This window comes from Adiantum capillus-veneris, chromosome 20 (genome assembly GCF_014529385.1).
Source record: "Adiantum capillus-veneris isolate H3 chromosome 20, ASM1452938v2, whole genome shotgun sequence".
NCBI lineage: Eukaryota > Viridiplantae > Streptophyta > Polypodiopsida > Polypodiales > Pteridaceae > Adiantum > Adiantum capillus-veneris.
In genome coordinates, this window is record NC_140950.1 from 129,252,603 (window position 1) to 129,267,791 (window position 15,189).

The following is a 15,189-nucleotide window of genomic DNA, read 5'->3' on the forward strand; positions in this document are numbered from 1 at the left end:
TCATCTGTTTGTAGTGATGCCTCCACGTAATTGATTGAAGAGAAAGCACACCATATGACTTCGACGGTGATCTAAAAGAAACTTCCCCTTTTCAAAAATCCCCTAAAAGAAGGCAAAAGCCATTGCCAAATTATTAGCTAACTTTGTGAATCTCAAACTCTTCAAAGTCACATTTCGCAGCAATTCTTGGTTGCTTGGAAGATATAGAAAAGACAAAAAATTCCACTTATATGTGAGGATCTCATGTGGCTCAAATTTGTGGGTAGCACTTTCTTGTGCGAACAATGGTCTTATAAAACTTGAAGAATCTTTTAACATAAGTGTGGTAAATTACAAAGTGATCTAAGCTTTGCGTATATGGCTTTATGAGCCTTATGTACATAGAACTACTCTACTAAAACAAGTGTGGGGCACACACGCACGCGCATAGAGGTGTGCCAAGGTTGCTGGCGGTGGCGAGGGCTCCACGTGCACTCGCGTAGGACATGCAGATCCTCCAGGTTGCAAAACTTGCAGTTAAGCAATAATGCGTAGTTCAGTAGGCCAGTAAGGAGGTGCACTAGTGCAAGGCCGAGGGCACGCGCATGCAGTTTCCACTTGTTACTTGAAGAGAGGCAAGCATGGGATACTCTTTTTGCTCCGCCCAGATGCTTGATTTGTGGTGGTGTTTGCATTCAATTGTCCTATGGTTTACATTTCAACATGCTACTCATTCCTCTTATTGTGAATGGTTGGATCGTTGGTATGTGCTCAACTTGCAGCGATATGAGGGTTGATTGCACCTTGTAGCTCTCGGATTATCACCTTGTTTTGTTGATCTTTCACTTTGGGCAATCCCTTTGGGATCAATCTCTTGCTTGGAAGCACTTCCTGTAAATTAATAATGTGTATCTTACTCATGAGGTGTTTCATGACATGATAATTGCACTTATTTCTCCCTTTCTTGCTCACATGCATCTTGATCTTGATGTTGCTTGATTGGTATCGCCTTGTAATGGGGGTGCAATGCGCTATCAGGATTATGGTAGACATTACATCCATTGGCTTCAGGGAGATGTTGATGCTGCAAAACAAGTTTCTCAAAAAAGCTACAACTAATGATTGACTCATGGTTGTTGTTTGAATTTGAGATGATGGTGTTGTGTGACGCTCGTGTATGTATCCAACAAAAGGATAAGCCGAAACTGGACAAATGGTAGCCCTGTGCTCATCATTGGGATTTTGTGGATAAAGAATGTGGTTATGAATAATTTTTCAAGCATTTATATCATACGAGAGTTTCCTAGGTTATTAAGCGCCTCTTGCTTCCTTTGAGCTCTTGGACCTCATCTAAATAAGAACTTGTTGATGCCATGGGTTTGGCCCCATCGTGTGCCTCTTCGCGGATCCTTGATGTTGAGCTGATGGCATCCTGACCCCTTGGCTGCTCTGTGAGGTAGTGCTTCCCTCTTAGTGCATTGTTGTATGCTATTGTCACTCACCCTTTGTTGATGCATCTTGATCATTTGACCTCCACTGGCGTCTTCATGGCTTGCAATTATGCTCGGATCATATTTTCATTGGGCAGGCCTATGCAGATGATTCATTGTTTATGCCTCGTAGTCAACAACCTCATGTCCGCGCAATTATGGATGCTTTGGAGTTGTATGGGCTTGCGATTTTGGGTCAATTTCTGTAAATCAAAGCTTCCCTCGTTTAATTCTTGTGAATGGCACAACTTGTTGTGGCTAGGTGAGATTGTTCCTTGGAATGTGTCTGTCAGGCATTTGAGGTATCTAATTGGATGGCACCTCTCTCATGCTCAAAAGGTGGCTTGGGTTATGCAATGCCTAAATGTGGAGTTGCATTATTGGAAGCTATCCACATGGCCATTGCATGTTCGTTTGCGAATTGTTCAAAGTGCCTTGATGGCTTACGTTCAATTCTACTTGCCATTGTTACATTGGCCTCATCGTTCTCTTACCTCTCTTATGTGGGTCCCTAGGGGATTTACCACGAAAAACTTACCGCATAAGTGCAGAGGAGGGTTTTTTTTTACAAGTTACATAAGGGTATAAGTTAGAGACAGGCCCTCAATAATATCTCCTAAGCTTAAAAATAAGAGAGGGGGTATGATATTTAGGGGGGAGGGGGGGGAAGTGAGAAAAAGAGTAAACGAGAGGAAGTTTTTGTGTTTCAAAATCATGACTTCCCAAAAGAATCTTCCCTTGAACTTGTGAATCAATAGCTACAAAGATACATGCAAGAACTAACGGTGCTTGTATCAATTTCTTGTTTTGTGATTATAGCTCATTTGTTGAGAGTTGAAAGCTATAAAGAGTTTGTAGATGCAAATTTATACGGAGAACCTAACATAACTTTATAACAATGTTTTTTGAGTAATTTAGATGGGTCAGAATTTGATGAGTAGCTAGAGTATAGGCTGAACGGTGACATCGTTTGAAAGTCAAACTAAGACACATTGAGGGTACATCTAGTTATCAATAGAAGTGATTCCTTAGTACGTTGCCACTCACTATGCTACACGCACTTTGACTAGCTTTATTCAGTTAGATTATGTGATACTTAAATTTTATATGTAAGATGAGGGTATGATAGTTTTCTGCATTGATTATCGTATAAGCATATAAAGGTCATATTTTCTAATATGAGTCGCATTTAGGGATTTTATCAAAATTGTTTGCTTGTAGGTAGCGTTCCATTTTGTATATAGCGTGAATCCTTCGGGTGTGGGCCATTTTGTCTCATTTGTGGTGAATGCAAGCTCACAAAAAAGGCCTGTGATTGTTGTCAATGGACCAACTTTGCACTCCTAAGCACTTTGGTGGCCTTGTAGGCACCTTCTTGCTAGAAAGGTCATGTTGTTACCTATCCTTGTGCAACAAACTCAACCATGGACTATTATGCTTGCTTCGTTGTGCCAGCATGTAGTTACCTCTTCCTTTGGTCATTAGCGACCATACTTTTGGGAGGTTGTGTAAGATGGGCGAATTTCTGGTTTTTTATTTGCTTCTAGTTTGCTATCTGCTTGGAAAAAGGCCACAACTCATTTATCTTGGCATGGTTGCCGACAACTGGAAGGGAATTCTCTTCATTTGGAGAGTCTTCATTGGAGTTGGGCTTTCTCTCTTACCTTGGTTGATCGCTCGCCTCAACATGCGTACTCTCTCTCTTGCCGTGGTATTTGTGTGGTCAATGATGTGGTAGATGAGGATGGTTATATTTTCTCGTTTGCTCTTGCTGCTCGTCGCTGGAAGGAGCTTCAACACATGTTGGTTGAATTTTCACATGTTCTACCTTTAGTTGATGGTTGCCGCATAGTTGATTGGCATTTATGGGATACGCCTCTTGAAGCCATTTCGGCCAGTCAAGTTTATCCTCTTCTTTTACCGCGTCCTTGGCTGGCTGATCATTGGAATGCCCTGTGGTCCATGCACAAGTCTGCTACTTGGTGGAGAAAGTCTCTCTCTGCCCTCTGGAAGAGTTGCTTGCCTTTGAAAGAGCGTTTATTCCTCTTGTGATGTTTGCTTGGAGCACTCTTGGTGGGCACTTTTCTTAGTACACGTCATATTCACGCTTCTCATTGTGTCCACTACTCCACTTCGGATGAGATAGTGAGTCGCTTTTGGATTGCAGCTTTACTAGAGATTTTCTTCGCCCCATTTCAACATGTATGAGGCTCCGCTTTTCCTCTTTGGTCTTTCACAAATGATTTTGGGCTTTTGGGATTCTCTCTCCTACCTCCAGTGATATGTGCTCTTCTTCATGTTGGTCAGATACTAGACCTATTGGACCCTTTGGTGCCAGCATAATGGATGTATGTTCTGCCATTCTGATGCTGATCCTCTTCCATTCTTCAAATTTTCACTCAGGGAATCTTTAGGCTTTGCCTTGGAAGTTGGTGACATCACTCTAGAAATACATCAGCTTTCCTATGAATGCTTTTGGACCTTTCTCGTAGCTGAACACTTTCCTATGAATGCTTTTAGCCCTTTCTCGTAGCCGAGCACTTATGTTTTCATTGCGTTGTATCTGATCTTTCCTATGGGTTTTCCTCACTTCGAGGTTTCCCACTTGTAAATTAATCAAATGATTTACAAAAAAAATGTGTGCGCGAGCTCTTAATAAGCCACTAATAAGCACAGTTAATCCTTGTGGTTGGTGTGAATTGTTGATTTCGCTTCTCTCTTGTTGCAACAACAATTGCTTGCTTGGTGTACTTGCAAGATTCAATTTAAGTGGTTTGTATTGCATGTGGAATGTGTGTGTGAACTTGATTAATCAAGCAATTAGTGCATCCATCATTGAGGGTTAGCTCTTTGGTCACGCACACATACTAGATTAAAATTTCAAATCCAAGCTGCTAAGTGTGTATGTGGAGTGATGTGTGTGTGTGTACATGCACTCAAGAAGGCCATTTCAATAGCTTGCATTGAGCTTATGCTTGTTTAAATTGGCATTAATTTACACTATGCACTCATATTGAAAAAAACATAATTTTGGTCTTAATTTGGACTTGGATAGCTAATTTTGCAAGGAAGTTTCTTCAAATTTCAAGAGCCCTTTCTTGGAAGTTGAGTGCAAAGGTATTACAAGTTTTTGGAAGCATATCCACCAACTGACGGAGGTCCACACATGAGTAGTTACAATCTACAACAATATTCTCCCCCCACCATTGTGTGTCTTTTGCACACAAAATCTTAGGGAATCTATAGAAAAAGTCCTTATCCACTTGGAATCCATGAGCAGCCCAAACATTGTATGGTAGTGGAAATGGAGACCACACTACATGTGCTGAACCCACCATGTGCTCGACATTTGATGTCACACTTTGAACACTACCTTGTGACCTTGATTGCCTCCTTTTTTTACCATAGTGATGACAAGCCATGAGTAGAGAGTAGCTTTGACTAGAACAAAGAGAAAATGATGTATAATTAATTGATTTAGACCAATAGCAAAAGATAACAAAGAATTAAGGAAAGTTTAAGATAAATATAAATGAATTAGAGCCATCAATTGATAATAATGAATGAGGAAACCCTCTCTTGTGCTCTCATTCGTCAAAAGCATCACTTATCTTGCTTCCGCTCATGATTATAAAGTTATGGACATCATTATGCCACTCCAAGTATATAATCTGATGCAGATTCAACAACCATGTGCCCTCGACCATCCTTCAATGTTCATGGAAATAATATGCAGCAGGTCCCCATGTTGCAAATTGATCAGGATTCATACGTATCTAGGAGCTCTTGAATTCCTCACACAAATCGGCTACCATGTCGTAGGTATGGTTGACAATCTACCAGTTGTCCGAGATCAAAACGTGTGGCTAATATCTAGGGTAAAGACTGTAGAAGAAGAAGAATTGTAATCTACAAAACATCCCACCACAGCATCATAAACAAAGATAATGCAACTCTTTGATGATACAAATGAAGAAAGTGAGGAAGATCATATGGAGGAGCCATGTTTTGGAGACCAACCACCTACAAAAAGTGCTCTAGAAAATAAATTAAAAAAACTACAAAGGGTAAATAGAAGGTGGATGAGCAAGGTTGTAAACATCTTAAAGTGCTCACCACCAATGCTAATAGAGGAGCCTTCCCAAAGAGCTATGAGATAAGAACAAGAAAAGGAATTCTTTGAAAGAGAAAGGGTCTGCAAATATATTTTTAAGAGTTCTGGTATCCCAACCCATGAAAGCTTTGAATAAAAACCCCATGTACCACTAAGGCTAGAATCTCCTTGCAGATTTGTAATTTATCTATGGCCAAGAAGAACGGGAATGAATGAAAGAAAGTGAAACTGATGAAGAGACAATCAAGGTCAACAATGAAGCGAAAGGCACCTCAATAGTGCCAGTCTCTGTAGCTACATCAAAGTCGCTTTTCCCAAATACAAGAAGAGTCCCATGAGGAAAATGTGCAAGACAAACCATCTCACGAGCTCCCCACCATTGAACTAGAAGTGCTAGAGAGTGCACAAGTCAAAGAGCATACTAAAGATCAAGAGAATATAAAAAATGATACTGCTCCAATGTAGAATAAAGAAGAGACAAAGAGGGAGCGGCAAGAGGAGTCAGAAAGAGAACCGAAGGATGACAACAAAGAGGAGTAAAAGGTAGAGAAATTAGAAGCTCGTGCCTCCAAGGTAGCCAAAATAAAAGAGATAGAAGACTACACTCATTTTTCCCATCACATCCTCAAAAAGATGCAGCGAGAGGTATATGCACAACAAAACAAAATCCAAGAATTTGAAGTTGCACACCATATACTAGAAACTCTCATAGAAGTGGAATATTCTTTTTTGGATGAGTTCAATATCCTACATGAAGAGTCTCATCCAAAAATACAAGGTTTACAAGATGCCAATCTCCAACAACTCTAAGAAATGGTGCATATGGCTATGATGTTGGAACAGCTCTCCTCTACAAGTGAGAAGTATGAAAAGAGGATCCAAAAGCTAAACATGATTGTCCTGGTTATGAATGCCCATACTCAATTGCTACAAATGTAGCTAGATATCACAAACATCCAACCATGGTTCTTCTCCTTTTGTGGCTTTTCTACGAAGTTTCTCAATGAGTTTCTGATTTGCTTCGGGTAATGCATGAAGATAATCCTGAAGCGAAAGCCAGGCTAAAGGAACAAAAAGAACTTCTAGATAAGCTTTAGACTAATCCAATAGTCCTTACACACGAAGAATTAGATTTACCCTACCAGGCTATGGAAAAACGTAGCAAGAATCCGGAGTTAAATTTAGAGCAGATATAGAGAAGATAACATTCACTCAGTTTCATGCACAAGGAGGAAGGATATCAAAATCAAATAGCCAAGCTGTGAATTAAGTATTGTGAGGCTCTCAAAGCACTCCCAAAGCATTGTAAAGCACCAAATCCAAAGCGCTACCTCACAATACGGTAGCTATGTCATGGACAACCCAGATTAGGAGGGAGAAATGTTAGCAACAGGCTAACAAAGCGGCTTCACTTGAGCTCATAGTTTTTAAATTCATACTATTTTCATTAAAGTTCTTCATGTCTAGGCTTGTATTTTTAATCATTTTTATAGAATTGTAAAATCGATAGTCAGGGGTGTGAGCTTCCAGCTTGTAATCACCCCATATGTAATATCCAGTCCCTTTCTATCCTATATTTAAGACTCTTTGACATTCTCAAAACCTTGGATAAGGTATGAAAGCCAATTTTTATAAACGCCATTTTTTTTTGGGATAATAAATTGTGCATTCTATCTCTGACCACTATGTACTCTCCCTATTCATTCTCATGCGCATAACTCCCTCATGGATTGTCTGTTTGGAGCGTCGTCTGCTTCAACATGTTTGCATGTGAAAGCTTTTGCAACATTGTAAGTTTCTTGCAATGGTTCCATGAGTTTGTTGTAGCTAACCCTCTTCCTAATTGGTTCATAACTCAATATTTAACCATCAAACCTGAATTTTAAGTATATGAGAGGCACTAGGGCAACATTGCTAAGCTTTTAAGTACATTCTAAGCCAAAGCAAACTAGGTCAAATTTGCCCTATAGATAATAATTGTTTTTTTGCAATTGGCCAAAATGTGGATTTGAGACCCTATGCATGTGTGTTTAGACTTTGTCTACTAGACCTATAAGTTTAGATATTTGTGGTAGCTTAGTGAATTTTCAAGATTTTCATGCCAATCTTACAATTTGGTTTTTACTGTCTGACATACATTTGAGTGTTGCATTGAGTAGATATGGATTGAGTGTGTCTTCCAAGAGATTGACAACCTCTTGTAACCTCCATGCATTAGTCATGTCGATTTCATCCCACGATATGGTATTTATGTACATGGTTCTTACAAGTCCCTTGATCAAGAATGCTATTGAACAACTATTACTATAAGGATGCTCTTGGGACCATGTTCACTTTGTGAATGCGACCAAGGTTTAATATTCCTTCAATAACAACTTTATTAATCTAGATAGAATACCACCTAATGGTCCACATGAAAATGAAACAATTTTACCAACAAATAATACTTGAATTTTGTGGCACTAAAAACCATTCTTAGCATATTGTTGTGGAAGTTATAAAAATATTTGACTAGCAAAATATATTGGATAATCCATTTTGTTGTTCCAAAATAGCTCCCATCTCCATACCAGAAGAATCTACATGAACATGGAAAACAACATCCCAATCTAGCTAGCGAAGGATTAGCTTCATATATTAATGGCATCCTTGAGAGACTAGAAACCTTACTTGCATTGTTTGTTATACAAGGTACATATTTTATGATTTAATTGGGCATATTATACAACCCTGCAATTAAACAGACCTATTATATAGTGCCATATCAGCCAACATCACCATTTCCTATAATTTGTTAGCAATTTGATCGAAATATAGTTTGATTGAACTATATTTTGATCGAGTTAACTTGTTCTTTATTTAAGTCATCCGCGAGTCTTTTACCATTGTGGGCATCTCTAGTGAAAGGTTTCCCTTGAGTTCACCTTAAAGGTGAACTCTAAAACTGCAAAACCTATATACATACATACATACATATATATATATATATATATATATATATATATATATATATATATATATATATATATATATATATATATATATATATATATATATATATATATATATATACATATGCTCTTTGATCTATTAATTACAAATAAAGTCTATTTAGTATAAAATAAAAAGTTTAAAATTTAGTCTAAAGTGTGATATTTAGAAATAGTGTAGTGATCAAAAAAGTTAATTAGAGTAAACTTAGTGATTGCTTACTATGTGTAGAAAATATTCACACTGAGAATTGATTTAATTTAACTTAAATTAGTAGTTACTTCTTTGTGTAGAGCCATGCTTACACATAAAAGTATCTAAGGTAGACTTAGTTCATGGTTGTCTGCTAAGTGTAGAGCAATGCTCACACTGGAGGTGACTTAAGGGCCTTGTGTAGAGTTTGACTCAAATTTGGGAGTGATGTAGATAGGATAACTAAAAATTACATATTACATGTAGAGCTTGACTCACACTGGAGGTGATTTAGGTAGGTAGAATAGTAATGGATTTCCTTGTAGATTTTGACTCAAATTTAGAAGTGATTTAGGTAGGGTAAATAGAAATTACATGTGTAGAGCTTGAATCACACATGAAGGTCATTTAAGCAGATTTAGGAGATTGCTTGCCATGTGTAGATTTTACTCACACTTGAAGGCTATATACATATAAATTAGGTGATTCCTTGTCATGTGTAGAGTGAAAACTCACACTCAAGATAAACTTTTTTAGATTTAACTAAAAATATATTATGAAATTTTAAAGCTATGTTTATGGACATTGTAAATGGTTGTTGATTTTTAAATAAGGTAGTAATGGTAATGATTTGATTTTTAAATAGAGTAGCAATTATTTGTATAGATTGAAACTAATTTGAGTTGTAATGGTGATAGATACTTTTGTTGAGGTTCACAAACCCCTTTACAATATTGTGAAAGGATATGAATTGAGCTATGTAGTTGAACAGATAGCATGAAAGGTCTCATTGAGATTGAGATGTAAATCTTGTGGCCATAAATTTAGCGAGAATGCACGCCCTATAAAACAACATGTGTTCAAAATACCTAAAACCATGCTAGTTTGCAAAAACCCTCCCAAAGGTATTTAGGAAAAAATTCTAGAATGGGTACTCAAGGCAAACATGATACTTATCTAAGGAAAAAAGAAGGTCGATCTGAAAGTCATTATCTCACTGGTTGAGAGGTATGTGGAGATGAAGTAAGCATGTGTGCATGTACATAAGGGGTGAACAATGCTCCCCTACTACTACTACTACATACAATCAAGCATTTGGTGGCTGAAGCCCCACACCTATTACTTCTCATTTAGAAGAATGTGGTGTAGCTTAAGTTGGTAGTTAACAAGCACATAGTGATTTTGCTTTGCATCAACCATTTGACAATTAGTGGTTGCTTGAACTACATCTCAAGTGGACCCAAGATTTTGTTGCTTACAGAAACCCCTTTAATGTAATTCGTAACCCTATCTTCAAGGATGCTTTGATGAGCATAGTCAAGAAAGGATTTGTGGCACCTGATTACAACAAAACGTGTATTGAATATCTAGATAAAGTGAAATCTTAAAGAATTTTAAAGCACATAGTTCTTGAGTAGGTACCATAGTACGGATGTACAATTGCTCTTGATGGATGAATTTTTTTAAATAGAAAAAAAGCCCTTGATAAATGTGATGTTGATTTGTCCAAGGGGATACATTATCATTAAAGCAATAGATAGATCCTTAAAAAAAAAACAATCAATTTTCAAGTAGGCATCTATGAGCGTGTAATTCATTAAGTTGGTGGGCCCAAAAATGTTTCTACCATTGTCACAAACAATGCATCTAACTACAAAGGTGTAGGGCGTGCAATCCAAAACAAGTATCCCGAGCTTACATGGGTTCCATGTGTTGCTCACACTTTGAATTTTCTTCTCAAAGACTTTGTAAAAGTGTCATCAAAGAGATAGACTTTAATAGACCCTAATCATGTCATCAAGTTCATTTGTGAGCATTCTTTTTCTTATGCTCTATTTAGATCTAAATCATCCGGTAAGTATTTGCAGATCTTTAGTGAGATACGATTTGCAAATGTGTACCACGTTCTTGAAATATTGCAATAGGTTAATCCATCCCCGTGAAACAGTTGTAGACAAGAGATGGGATATTTGGATTGACAAGTAGCCACGTTATAAGCCTGCAACTACCAAGTGTTATTAGATTGTGAACTCTCCTTTGTTTTGGAGAAATGTGAAAAAAAATTCATTGATACAGATCCTTTCATGCATCTAGTGCACTTGGTTGATAAAGATGCATTCATATTTGGGCGAATCTATTTGTACATATGTGAGGATGCTCGCAATCTTCTTTTAGCACAAGAGAAAAACATGATGGTCTTCTTTGTTGAGAAACGTTGGGATCAATTACACACCCTTTTACATGGGGCAGGATTTGTGATGGGTCCAAAGTTTCAAATGATCAATCATTGTGCTAATAATGAGGTCATCAATAGTTTTAAGAAAGTGTGTGCACAATTACTAGGTGATGTAGATGGTAGGGTAGCTTACATGTAGAAAACAACTTACATCCATAGAGAAGGAATGTTTAGGGATCCATGGCACATAGATGCAATCCATATAGTGCATCTATTTTATGGAAGTAATATGGCATGGAATGTACGGTGTGATTAAGGCGGTAATTAGTCGCATTCATAATCAATAGAAGGTGACTATAAGCTGGCACGAGAGATTAACTCAAATAGATATACAAAAGGTCATCGATTAATAACAACATAATCATATGTACAATATTTCTCCATTTATAGATGTAGTACATGAAAATGATGGAAGTGGAAGATGCTAGTGCATCCACCTAGATGGGTGTGCATGAGGAGACACGCGGAAATTTGAGGTGCTAGGTATAGTATGTTCCCCACTAGAGTGTGTGAGAGTAGCACCATAAGGGGCTGTTCACATAGGCATAGGATGGAAGTAGGTTTAAATGCTAACAATCGCCCCCTTAAACCTGATTTCACTAGGATTGCCTAAGATACATCATGCCTGGACCTCAATGGATTTATCACTTCATGGTTCATATAAGGCTTCCTTAGGTAGACACATGGGCTCACATTTGGATGCATAAATATGGTTCTTAAATTGGATACATCATGTTTTTCTCACATTTGGATACATCATGCAAGTGGCATGGGGTAATTTTAGCATGTAGGGATTAATGGCTCATCTTTAGCATAATGTGATCCTCGTTCATCATGTCATAGTTATCATAATCTTCATGCAGTCATGTCGTTCCTCTTCATCGGTTTGTTTTGTGAGGATACCACAGAAGATGTTTCTGGGAAGTGTCTAAAACCCCATGTACATGTGTGCAAGGTTCCTTTATGCACATGTGTTGCACACAAATTAACAATGGTGCACATTGTGTGTGCACACATGGGTGTTGTGATTTTGTGCACATACATCTCTACCTTGGCATACAAACGGCTTGTGTGAAATTTCTTTTGTAGAGCTTTGCTTAAATGGTGGAGAAACCCCGTGCACATAAGTGCTTGGGAGGCTCGATGGAAATGAGGCTTGCTGAGTGTATCAAGCCTTTTAGCAAGCCTTAACTTAAAGTAGTAGTGCAATAAGAAACTGGGCTTGAAAATGGCCTCCAAAATTTTGTTGTGATCTTGGTGACAACCATCTCTAAATAAATTCGATGTCCAAAGATGGTGATGTGGACAATGGTGAGAGAAAAGGCCCCTTGCAAATCAAAGTCGGCTTTTAAAATTTGATTGAATTTGGAAGCTTTGCTAGTTGCAAGATCTGACAGGTTGCAAAACAGGACTAACGCAACATCAAATGCCAGCGGGGTTGGGTAGCATGACTGTAGGGACATATGATGATTGAATTTGAGAAGCGCAAGGTGACTCGAGTGAGGTGAAGCGTCCTCAGAGTCAGAATTTGATTCGGCATAAAACAATGTTATTGCACCAATTTTGGCTTGCTGACAACGAAAAAGCGACGCTGTCATGTTGCAATTCATAGGCCTTCGATGACTAGAAGTGATGTGGAAACCACACACTAAACAACGGTGATTTGGAGTGAGATGAGGCCGGTAGGCTACAGGTAGGTAATGATGTGATGGTGAGTAATCAAAAGAGGTGAGAAAACTAGGAGCCTACCAAAATGGGCACGCGCAAACAAAGGCAAAGTTATGGTAGTCAAAGCTCAAGGGCATCTGTAAGCTAATGCAGTGTGTGAGTAACGATGATGCCAAGAGGAGTTGTTGTGCTGCAATTTTGAGGAGGCCGAGAATGTGAAGGGGAGGGACACGCGTAGGAATGCAAAAGTTTTTTGACACTGAAAGTGCTACAGGAGAGGCCAAGGACAAAGTTACTCTCCGTGGATGACGGCGCGCTTGGTGGCAGACGAGAGGGGGAGGGGGGGGGGGGGGGGGGGGGGGGGGGGGGGGGGGAGGGGGTCACTTAATAATTATGTGACTATCATGTGTGTGCAACAGAAGGGGTTTGTAAATTTAATTTTTTCTCACATTTTTACATGCAAAAGGGTACCACAGAATGGAATGGGAAAAAATATTTACAGATTGAATAGGAAAAGGATGTATTTTATTTATCAAATATTCACAAATAAGGAGTTTTAGAAATAGTCCTTGAATGCACGTGATATACACAATTTATACAAAGTGACCCCCACGAGGTGGCAGACCAGATGGTCCTGGTAGATAGTTACTGAGGTTTGTTGGTAGCTCTGGTTGGTGAGGGCCAACGAATTGAGTAGCACAGCTGAGTTAGCTTTGGATCTGAAACCCTTTATAAAAGGCTTGAGCGCTCTGTTAAGGTCTGCCAGTGGATGCCCAACTTGTGTGAGTGCTGCTGGTGAAGTGGTGGTGAGCCAATTAGCGGGCCAATGAGATACCGCAAGAATTGGCCTTTTGTCTAGAAGCCGAGCTTTGTCTTGTCTAGAGTGGGATCCCACCACTCAAAAGCGCACACACACACACACACACACACACACACACACACACACACACACACACACAAGTGTACACACTTAATATTAGAAATAAATTAATGACTTCTCAAAACTCATTGATTAAGCAATCAAATTGAAGTTGAAAATAGACGGATTTTGATAGCGTGGTAGGAGGGCCAAATTATATGTGTTTTTGACAACAACTGAGAGCTCTATGAAAAACCCTTAAGAAGTCCTTTGCACACACACACGTTGAAAAACCAAAAGAACACTACAATGAGAATTATGCTAATGTAAAATAAGCTAAAATTGAACACAACGAGATGAGAATCTAATTGAAAATTGTATACATACACAAGAGGGCAATAAACAATATTTACAATGCCAATGTTGATACACAATCGCTCTGATACCTCTTGTAAGGCTCGATTAAGGCAAAAAATAATTAGTCGCATTCATAATCAATAAAAGGTGACTATTAGATGGCACAAGAGATTAACTCAAATAGATATGCAAAAGGTGATCGATTAATAACAACATAATAATTTGTACAATGTTTCTCCATTTATAGATGCAACACATGCAAACGATGGAAGCGGCAGATGCTAGTGCATCCACCTAGATGGGTGTGCATGAGGACACAAGTGGCTGCTCCAAGTGGCATGCAATTGAGGTGCTAGATGTAGTATGTTTCCCACTAGAGTGTGTGAGAGCAGCACCATAAGGGGTTGTTCACATAGGAATAGGATGGAAGTAGGTTTAACCTTAAAATGTGGAGCTACAACATGTGGTTGCCAAAGTCTTGTTGACGGACATCTCTACTAGAAGCTATGAGCAAAATTTGTCATCTTTTGCTTTTGTACACAACAAGAAAAGAAATAGATTAACTCTTAAATGGATTGTAGATTTAGTATGCGTCTTTTGTAATATGCCACTAATCACAAGTGGCAAAGGATAGCTATATGAGCTACAGAGAAAAGATTTGGATGTTTTTAAACCCACAGTGCAATTGAAGGTGAAGCCCACTCTTATGGTGAAACTAATTGGGATCTAGAAGATGTGGATCTAGACTATTCAAACGTGGAAGAAGTGAATCAAATGGTACCCATGATTGACACTCCAAATGATGTATAAGCACTCCATTTTTTCCCATGGATAACACTTCTATATATGATGGTTCAAAGTCCAATGACCTTTTTTGTAACAATTCTAGAGTTATTTTTGGGCAAGATACAACATAGCTTTAATCAAATAAAGCCCTTGGGTGTTAGACCTCTCTCCCTCTCTCTCCCTCTCTCTCTCAGACACGTCAAGTAATTTATTTAATTTGGTTATTACAAAAGTGCAGGCTCTTATAAAACGAGTAGCTACAAAAAGATGGACTTTTCATGAAGAAGATCTAGCTTAGATCAAGTTGGTTCCACTACTAATGCTAGCTCCACTACAAATGCAGCTATTGTTGAGTCTTCTATGAAAGGAGATTGTGATGCTGATGTTGATGCAAAATGGGCTTTTAGTGGAGAGTGTACCTATAATCCTATTATCCATGATGCATGCATGTCAGTTGTTGCTGCAGATTCACATGTGTGGTATTTTGACAGTGGTGCTACAAAGCACATTACCTCAC